Source organism: Aplysia californica, unplaced genomic scaffold (genome assembly GCF_000002075.1).
Source record: "Aplysia californica isolate F4 #8 unplaced genomic scaffold, AplCal3.0 scaffold00693, whole genome shotgun sequence".
NCBI lineage: Eukaryota > Metazoa > Mollusca > Gastropoda > Aplysiida > Aplysiidae > Aplysia > Aplysia californica.
The window spans coordinates 61,205-71,845 of NW_004797963.1; positions in this window are offsets into that span (position 1 = coordinate 61,205).

The window sequence follows — 10,641 nt, forward strand, 5'->3', positions numbered from 1 at the left end:
GTAAAAGGAGTGTTGGCATGACATAATTTTAAGTAAAGGCTCGGGAGGATGATAAAAGAAAGGATTCGCATTTTGGGTTGTTAGATTATTTTGCTTTATCCTCCTTTCCTGACTCAACTGGCCAAAATAAAATGCAACAAACACTTGTAGTATGTTCACAAGTATTGGGGTTGCGTGACTAGTCTTTGTTTTGTGACAACAGTAGATTCAAATATTCTCGAAAAAGTTTCTGGTAAGCTTGCCCGTCGTCATGGTTCGTTGCACTTTGCACCAGTTTGTACCACAAACCAAGTAGTCCGGAAGTATACACCTTTGTTTCGAATTCAAGCAATAACAGAAACTTTCTTAATGAAAACTAAAACTTGGATCTCAAGACTAACTTCACGTTTTACGACACAGTTATAGAGTTTTTAGCCAGTCTGAGTTTGAGTTTTACGGAGAGTTTCACACATTTTTAAAGAACTACTTTCTTTTAAAAGTTCCGCGCAAGGAAGGCAAGGGCAATGTTTACCAGCGGACTACTTTACTCGGGGTTAGCAGACGAAAAACCGTTGCGAACATGAAACAGCTGAGAAGTATCTTGTTCGGAATGTTCCCCATCTTTTAAGGTATGTCTTTTAAGATATCATAATGTTTAAGAAAATCATTAACTACAATTATTATTGGTATTTAGTCTGTACCATGTAGTCTTTCAGCCTTTACTTCTTCGTCGTTGTGGAAACAACAATCAGCTGAATCGTGTAGATGACCACGCGCCCAAAGTTTCTTTTGTTTGTTTCTTTCTAGAAGTTGCAACGGTGGGTTTTGACTTTTCTTTCATTTATTGCAGTAAACCAAAGGCTCATGAGTTACAACAATGTGAACAGGCGTTTCCTAATGTGTTTTAGAGTAAGTACATAATAGATCTAGATTTTCTAGATGATGTCTTTGATTTCGGCACTGACTGAAACTGGGTGAAGTTCATACGTTCAAGATCTACATGATGGCTTACAACACGGCTTGACTTGTCTTTAGTTTGAGTTTGAGCCTGTGCCTGTGCCCCCCTTTCTTCTAGATCTAGAGATCTAGTCGTAATTAAATGATAGTGATACTGCATGTTAGATGTCAATAGTGCTTTAGGCCCTATGACTATGACTTTGTTGTTGATTTCAACTATGAAAGTGATGAGAAACATTTTGAGGACTTCAAATTATCAAATCATGTCACCATCACACTTGCTTGCCTTTTTCGCTGGATTGGGGGGAGGGGGTAAACTTCATGAAGAGAGTTCCAGTAATACTCTATAGTAACACCTATACTCAATACTATGCCCCAAGAACTGGCAATAAAACATGAGGTCAAGTGTTAGTGTGTGTGTGGGGGGGGGGGGGGGGGAGGTGTCAGGCTGGTGCTGATTTGATGTGAAAAACTTGATGTAGACTTGCATGCCCTGGACTCATCTACTTGTAGATCTACAGCAAGCAAGCAGCATCTCATTTTTAAGCTTGAAATTTTCTGGATAGTACAATTTTTAAAACTGATAAAAATGTAGATCTAGAATCTAAGTCTGGAATTTTTTTTCCTGGCTAAAATGACGAGCATTTTCAGAACCACTCAGGTGAAAAAAGTTGTCTTCCATCTATTCAATGTAGAATCTAGCTTAAAAAGTTTGCAGGCTGGTGAGGACTGAGCTGTTTCACTTCCAATTTTTCCTGTAATTTTAGCTGCTGAAAAGGTGGAAGTGCTTTGACGTGTTTCATAACTGGTAAATCTCAACTGCACAAGCGTAAACATACGCACAAAGCATTGCTAACATATTGTGTCTATGAAAACAGACAGCAAGCTGCAACTGGAGTAGATTTATAACTAAAATAATGGAACACAAGATGGAAGGGGGGGGGGATGTAATGAAATGGACAGAGCATGGAAACGTTTAAAATGTTGTGCAATTGTGAGAATTTATACACACAAATTGTCCACACTGAGCCTCGACTTTTGAAGGAGGGATCTGCAAAATGTCTGTCCTGGATAAGGCTGAGCCCAATGGATGAAGAGCCTTGAAAACAACTCAAGTTCAAGGACTTCCAAAGGGTATTCAAACCAGGATCACCCATACTGGCCGCAGCACTTTACGAACACAGGGAGAGGGGGTGATAATGAGAAAAAAATATTATTTCTTTACAAATTGCAGTCTCTGCTGTCCTTTCAGGCAAGTCTTTATTTTTCTGATTTTTGAGATATTAATTTTGTAAATCCTTGGGAATCACAATTGTGTTTCACAGTTTATACATTTATATCAGACGGACCCATGAAATTGTGACTGTTGATTGTTGGTGATCTTCCGTTCTTAATGACAAGCTGAGTTTTGGTTTTCCAGGTATGCAGGGATGCCCATCATTACGAAGGTAGCAGAACGTTACAATTTTTATTCAAATTTATGTAAATACGATCGTAGTACCCCTGATTTTGATTTTGTAGAAAATTTAGGCTTCCCCAAACCACTGCCGATCTTTCCGGTGCATAAAGGGGAAAAAAACTAGTAGATCGGGATAGTCTACGTCACTACGTCACGTGCAGCTAACATATCCTCTTTGCATTGAGAGCCCTTGTTGCTTCGTGCCACTTTACCCGTAAAAAAACAGTAGACTTTACAATAAAAACCAGGAGTACGTAAGTCTAACAGTAGGCTGATGAGGTGTTAGAAACTTCCTGCCCTCTTGTGTTGTGGGTGACAGCCAAGGCCAATGAGAGAATTTGTAAAAAATGGATCTTTGTTTGAAATTGGAAACCGTTGGCTGTGGTGGGTGCATGGCACGGTGTGCTGTGGTGTGCTGTGGTGGGTGCATGGCACGGTGTGATGTGGTGTGCTGTGGTGGGTGCATGGCACGGTGTGCTGTGGTGGGTGCATGGCACGGTGTGCTGTGTTGCACAATCAGAAGCAAAGGCTTGTGACAGATTCTGTAGCTCTAGAGGGTTTTTCTTCTTGTAAGCAGTAACTACACTCACCCGTCCCTTTTGTTCTTAACTCGACAATGATGAGCCCAGTGAAACCTCATTTTTCATCATGCCTTTGTTTCGATTACACTTACATAATTTATGACTACAAACAACCCCTGTCCTTGACGCCCCTGGGAAGAAGACTATCTAGGACCATATGACAAGATTTCTAATGTTGTATTTGTTGATTGCTCCAACCTGGTGGAGGGCCAGCAGCTCTGGATATGGCCTGACAGCTTCAGAAAGTAGTGCCAGAGTGTGGTGGTGCTTCACTGGAACAGACTGGTGCATCTGGATGTGTCTGTCTGTGCTCCCCCCCCCCCCCCCCCACACACACACACACATACATACATACACACACTCCCTGTCTGCTGTAGAAGCCAGCTGAGCAGTGGCCTAGAGAACAGTGTGGGAGGTTACTGCTCTCACATTTTTGATTTCATGGCCTTCCTTCTTGTGTTATCATTTGAATGGGGAAGAGAAGAAAGAAAAAAAAGAAAAGGAATACATGCCTTCGTTTGTCCTTTCATTCCATTGTTTCTGTCTTGCCCTTGTCTCTCCGGAAGAGATGAAGTTATATTCACCGATCTGCATATTGGGCGTACTTCTCTAAGGCATAAAAATGAAAACTTATTTTGTATCGGATATGATACCGATTTTACAATCAGACACATACTAATAGAATGTCCGGACTTTGGATAAACCTGAAGGCAATATATAAATAAATATACTAACTTGAAGAATTTGTTCTCCTTTAGTCCCAGCAGGATTCTCAATTTTGTTAAGACTCTGGTCCTTATTCGAATATGTGAATAATATTATTTTAAATGTTAAAAAGCTGTTTTATAACACCATTTTACCCTATAGTTTCAGATACTTCAACCATTTTGACTCGCAAAGTGAAACCAAGTCATGCTACAAACTAATACTAGAAAAACCAACTTGCGTCTGGCCTGCTCATATATGACCTCATGCAGTTGCAAGTGCTGTAAAACTTCTCCCAAGGTCAACTAAACAAAGTGGTGAGCAGTGTGTGTTAGGAAGGTAGTCATGAGCTGAATTTGTTACTCTACTCCTCAGATTTGTAGAGCTCCGCAAGGACAGAGTTAACCATGAGTAGGATTCCCGTAAGTATATTGTTACTGTCCATAAAGTTGATTGAGTAATTACTGATCCATTAGCTAGTACCTTTTGGCCAAAGGGCTCCAACTCAAGTGGCCTCTGGAGACCAGACCAGTAAAGTATCTGTACGTGTGCAGTTTTGGCATCAAGGACAGAGAGTTGAGTTGGGACATCCCTTTAGGTTTGGGAAAAGATGCATGGAGAGTCTGGTCAGTTCCTCCTCCTGGTGGGTTCGGAGGGGAGAATGTCTTGAGATACAAGGTTTTTTAGCTTTTAGAGACTAGATTTTAGAAGCCAGCTATCTTCACAGTTGCAATTTTAAGTAATGCAGTCCAGGTAAAGGGGAAAAATGTACTCATCTAATCAGTACCAGTTGAACAAACAGCATTGTTACTGTCTGATATTTATAATACTGACTGGTTTACCTTGCTTGGGAACACAATATATCACAAGTCAGGTTGCAGGACATAAGGAAAGAAAATAAGAGAGAGGACATGGGTTAGGTAGACACCTACTGGGGGATTTACGGAGACAGCGATTTATTGTGGGCACTCTTTTCTATACCCCTTTGTGCCCAGCTAGAGTCATGAGTCATAAGTTATAGAGAGACAGCGATTTATTGTGGTCTCTCTTTTCTATACCCCTTTGTGCACTTCTATAGCCTGTTCAATTTCATCTGATTGCGATTAAAACGAGATAAAATGAAATCACTCTGTTTAATCTTCTCAGATCTTTAGTACGGTAAAAGTTGGATGACCAACAGATTCTTAAAGCCCATTCAAAAAGGTCACTGCAAACCAAGTTTCTGACACATTTTCTTCGATGTAAGCCTAAAACAGGTCAAAAACATAGTAGTAGATTTACAGCGTAAAGCTAAATTATTTTAAAGTTTAAATTTTCATCAAAAGCAACCTTTAACATGTGCTTAAAAACACCATTCCAGAGACGGGGTGAGTATTTTTCGAGATTCACGTGGAGCGTGTGGAGACGTCTTAACCGCCGAGGAATGAAATCTACAAGCTTACACTGAAATGTGGGGGCAGGGTGGTGTCGCTGTCTCAAAATGAGCAATTTGTGGGCAAGGCTACTTCAAGTCATTTATTTTAGTGATCCTGTGTATACATCCTAAGAATGGTTTTTAATGTAGGGCCCAAGCCCAAAAACAAAACCTTTTTAAAACTGGATTAAGATTTTTTAAAAATTAATTTGTTCGGTCGCTGGCCTGCAGAAGTGAGCATAGGTAACATAATAAATGAGCTAGAATTTTTTAAACGTGGACAGACGAAAGTGAATAAGCTATAGTTTTTCGTACAACATTCCAGGGGCTTACAGCAGTGGGATAACTTGGTAAACTTGTAGTCATAGGTACAACATTCCATCAGTGGGATAACTTGGTAAACTTGTAGTCATAGGTACAACATTCCATCAGTGGGATAACTTGGTAAACTTGTAGTCATAGGTACAACTTTCCATCAGTGGGATAACTTGGTAAACTTGTAGTCATAGGTACAACATTCCATCAGTGGGATAACTTGGTAAACTTGTAGTCATAGGTACAACATTCCATCAGTGGGATAACTTTGTAAACTTGTAGTCATACGTACAACATTCCAGCAGTGGGATAACTTTGTAAACTTGTAGTCATACGTACAACATTCCAACAGTGGGATAACTTTGTAAACTTGTAGTCATAGGCACATTCCAGCAGTGGGATAACTTTGGTTCCCCAGAAATGGCTCCTCCAGAAGGAGTGGCTGACTTATGGCGATGTTGTCAAACTGATGGAGAGTGCGGGCGGCTCCCTGGAGGAGGTCCTGGCCATTGACCACAGTGTGGAGCTCCAATACAGCTACAGGTTCCAGTGTACCTTCTGCCCGCGCCTCTGTGGCCAGCAGTTCAAGGAGTACCGGCGGGAGGCAGTGGCCAGGCAGGCCATGAGGGCTCACCTCAAGGAACACATCAACAACTTTGCTGACTCCATGTCCCAGGGTCAGTCTGCTACCTCTCATTTACCTCAGCACTTTTAGGAAGGCTTTATTTTCCGATGGATTGGAGGGGAGGGGGGGGGGGAATAGAGGATGGATATTCTCTTTGTCCACATCTAGAGGGGAGGGGGGAGGAATGGAGGGGCTTTCTTGAATGACTTTTGGGTCAGAAATGGTTTTGCTTGGAACACTGTCTTTGCTAGAAGTGTCTGGAGTAGGTTGGGAAGGAACAGATATATTGCTTGAGGAAAGTTGTGGATGAAAGCACTTACGCCATCTGTATGCACACTTAGCTGTGCTTGTTGTGTCCTAACTAGGGCTAGTGTTTTTCGGGGGGTTTTTTTGTCCTTTCAAATATTTTCATGGAAATCCATATCTGTAAACCTCGTGTTCACATTTGTGTTCAGGAAAAATGTCATTGTTTTCTGTTGAACCCTGAATGGAGGATTTCACAGTACGGTCCCACACAACATTTTTCCCACTTGCGGAAACATTTTTTATTGTTTTGTCTCTGTCATGTTTGATATTTTATATCAAATTAAAGCTCTTTAAGAGAAGGATTTCGACCACGGATGAGTTGATATCATGGGGAGAGGGAAAAAAAGATCAACTCGTCCAAAGTTCAACTTAAAAAAGCACAACAACTCAAACGTTTTTACGGTTGTTGACCTCAACATAACTGTTTGACTTTAACAAATGTAAAGCTGAAGACGTACTGGGACCCAAGATAAAGATGAACTTTACCGACAATGTCTCTTTTCTAAAACCGTATCAGATGAAGAAGATTCTAGGTAGATCTTGATATAAATCAACCTGGAAATAAATTTTGAGGTATCCAGCATTCTGAACAATTTCGTTTGACTTTTGATGCCTAAAATTCAATTCTAAATCACCATCTTCAACGGGTTTTTTTTTGGTGCAAACAGAAGCTTTAAGATAAAAATGTTGGGCTGTGTAAGTCTCCAGCAAAACAGGTAGGTCATTTAATGACCAGATTCTGACATTTTGACGGAACATTATCTGGTGGTGCAGAGACAAAAAGAGAGCAGTCAGCCAACAAAGATGCCAGTGTTGCGTAGCGGTGATTGGGCTGCCTTGCTGCTCTCTTACCAATCATCATTTCTTTGGAACCTATCTGAAGGCACTTGTACCGTGGTCCACAAAATGATTTATATGTGCCAACTGAATTGTGGAAACAGCTCCAAGTTTTCATAATTTTTGGAAATATTAACAAACTATCTAGCGGAACTGAAACTTGAATGCATTATTTTACTTGTACAAACAAGGGAAGTGACACTGGAATACACTGGAAGAATAAGAGCTGTTGTCTCAGTGGAAAAGTACCGACTTACAAGGCTTGACTATGGCCTGGACTTTTCTTGGTGGGAAACTCTACCAAAATCAGCTACCAACTTTTGGATATATAATCTCTGCGTCAGTTCATCTATATATATAATCTATATATATAATCTCTGCGTCAGTTCATCTATATATATAATCTGTATATAATCTCTGCGTCAGTTCATCTATATATATAATCTCTGCGTCAGTTCATCTATATATATAATCTATATATATATAATCTCTGCGTCAGTTCATCTATATATATAATCTATATATGTAATCTCTGCGTCAGTTCATCTATATATATAATCTCTGCGTCAGTTCATCTATATATATAATCTCTGCGTCAGTTCATCTATATATATAATCTCTGCGTCAGTTCATCTATATATATAATCTCTGCGTCAGTTCATCTATATATATAATCTCTGCGTCAGTTCATCTATATATATAATCTATATATATAATCTCTGCGTCAGTTAATCTATATATATAATCTATATATATAATCTATATATATAATCTCTGCGTCAGTTAATCTATATATATAATCTATATTTATATAATCTCTGCGTCAGTTAATCTATATATATATAATCTATATTTATATAATCTCTGCGTCAGTTAATCTATATATATATAATCTATATATATAATCTCTGCGTCAGTTAATCTATATATATAATCTCTGCGGCATCTCTGCTTATCCTGCTTGTTCTATTTGTCTTGTCTCTTTCAGAGGACCAGGCAGACTTTCTTACAAGAAATCAAATGTGCCGTGTGAAAAAAACGGGTATGTAGCCAAGTGCTGAACGCTAAAATTGATTTTGTGAGTTGGTACAAATACGTCGGGTGTTGCGTGCTGGAACGAATATGTCAGGTGTTGTAAAGGGGAACAAATATGTCAGGTGTTGTAAAGGGGTACAAATATGTCAGGTGTTGTAAAGGGGAACAAATATGTCAGGTGTTGTGAATTGGTACAAATATGTCAGGTGTTGTAAAGGGGAACGAATATGTCAGGTGTTGTAAAGGGGAACGAATATGTCAGGTGTTGTAAAGGGGAACAAATATGTCAGGTGTTGTGAATAGGTACAAATATGCCGGGTGTTGAACTGTATATCATACTTGGGGGTGTGTAACTGGAAAAGTCAAGATTATTGTTCCAATATGGACTTGTTCTATTGCTTTCAGCAAGTTACAAACTATACTAGTATTTGGCTTTGTTCCAACCCTTTGTTTCTGGTGTGGAGAAGTGTTCCTTTGTTTTGTTTGCTGGTCTTATTCCTTGCCTTTTGTCTTATTGTGGCTGTGACCCATTTCAGGATCAAAGGCCCCAGTGAAGAACGAGGTCTGGCTCAAACAAGCCAGAGGAACAAAAAGACGGTCCCCTGACAGCAGTTCTTCAAGCTCTGAAAGTGGAAGTGCAGTCTCGGAGAGCAAGAAACCAAAAGGACAAGAAAAGCGGTGCAAGTCATTCACAAGATTGAAAGGGCTGCCACTAGCCGTGGAAGACAAAGACAGCACTGACTTGAAGGAGGATGGAAATGGCGGTACACTTCCTCTTCAAGCCCTTCATCTGGAAAAAGCCAATCAGAATTCTTTCAACAATATTGTCTTTGAAGAACTGAAGATAGAGATTCCAGAAATTAAAACAGAGATTGTCGATTCCTCCCAAGATGACGTCTCCACGGACTCGGGGTCAAGTCTAGAAGGAGGTGCAACTTTCCGCAGGAGCAGCGAGACACAGACGGAGAATAACGGCAAAGAGTAAGTACAGAGAACCTTGTCCCAGACCCACACAGCCATTGGAGGGGAGAGAAGTGTCTGTCTCAGACCGTGACAATAGGAGATGGTTTTATACTGAACCCGAGTACATGCACATACATATGTTTCTCAATTATGTTTGTGAAAGCATTCTAGTACAGGTCTAGAAAGTCAGTTGTTTGTTGTGGAGCTTTCTTCTACCCGAAATTTTTGTGTGTCTCTTCCCCCCCCCCCCAAGGAAAAAAAAAAGTAAAAATCACTGGTAGAACAAATAATGAGGTTCAGAGAACTGGTTCCCCAATGAAATTCTCTGTGTGGCTCAAGATAAGCCTGACTGTAGCACAGGTGAGTACTCACTCTCATGGTAATTCCTCCTGACTGTAGCACAGGGGAGTACTCACTCTCATGGTAATTCCTCCTGATTGTAGCACAGGGGAGTACTCACTCTCATGGTAATTCCTCCTGACTGTAGCACAGGGGAGTACTCACTCTCATGGTAATTCCTCCTGACTGTAACACAGGGGAGTACTCACTCTCATGGTTATTCCTCCTGACTGTAGCACAGGGGAGTACTCACTCTCATGGTAATTCCTCCTGTGGCTATGTCTTCACCCTTCATGCTGACAATGGTTAGTGGGTGGTTGGCAGGTGCTCTGCTGTGGTTTGCTCCTTCTTTCCTATCAAACATCTATCGTCTTTATCTCCCCTCCTTCTTTTTTGTGTTTGTTGCTATCTTGTAACACCTCTAATCTTCGGCACTTTGACCTTATTGTGTTGCAAGTGCAGTAAAACTCTTACTAAGACTATGGTTATTGCACATTTCCTGCCCAACATGGAGCGAAAACTGTGTTCAGTTGAACCCTTCACAGTAGTATCTATTCTACAATAGTTGAGGGAACAAGAAATGACTCTGTGGTAGATTTTGGTACCTACTGGGTGGTGCTTCCTTCTTTGACCTTACAGCAAAAGGATAATATATCTCTTTTGGGGGGAGGGGGGGTATACTAAAGAGAGATGCGCAGGGAGACCATTTGTTTGAGTTTAATTTTCCATACTCTACTAGTTACTTGTACATAACATTTGATGGACATTTTCCCTTGTGTTGTTTGGATCTATCTGAGCACACTGTAAGGGTCAGGGAAAAGTTGGTTTTTCATATTGTTTTTTCCTACCTGGAGAGAAGCTTATGTGACCTTATGTGACCTTATGTGTCCATGCAGTGAGAGCCTTTGCTGACTTTTGTATTTTCCCACCATTTGTGCATTCCCCAGAGAGGAAACGTTACCCTACAAAGTGGCCACCAAGCTGTTTGCTGCTGACCGCGCTCTGTGGAACAATGTGGAGAAGGTGAGTGGTTGATGTAGCTCTGTGGAACAATGTGGAGAAGGTGAGTGGTTGATGTAGCTCTGTGGAACAATGTGGAGAAGGTGAGTGGTTGATGTAGCTCTGT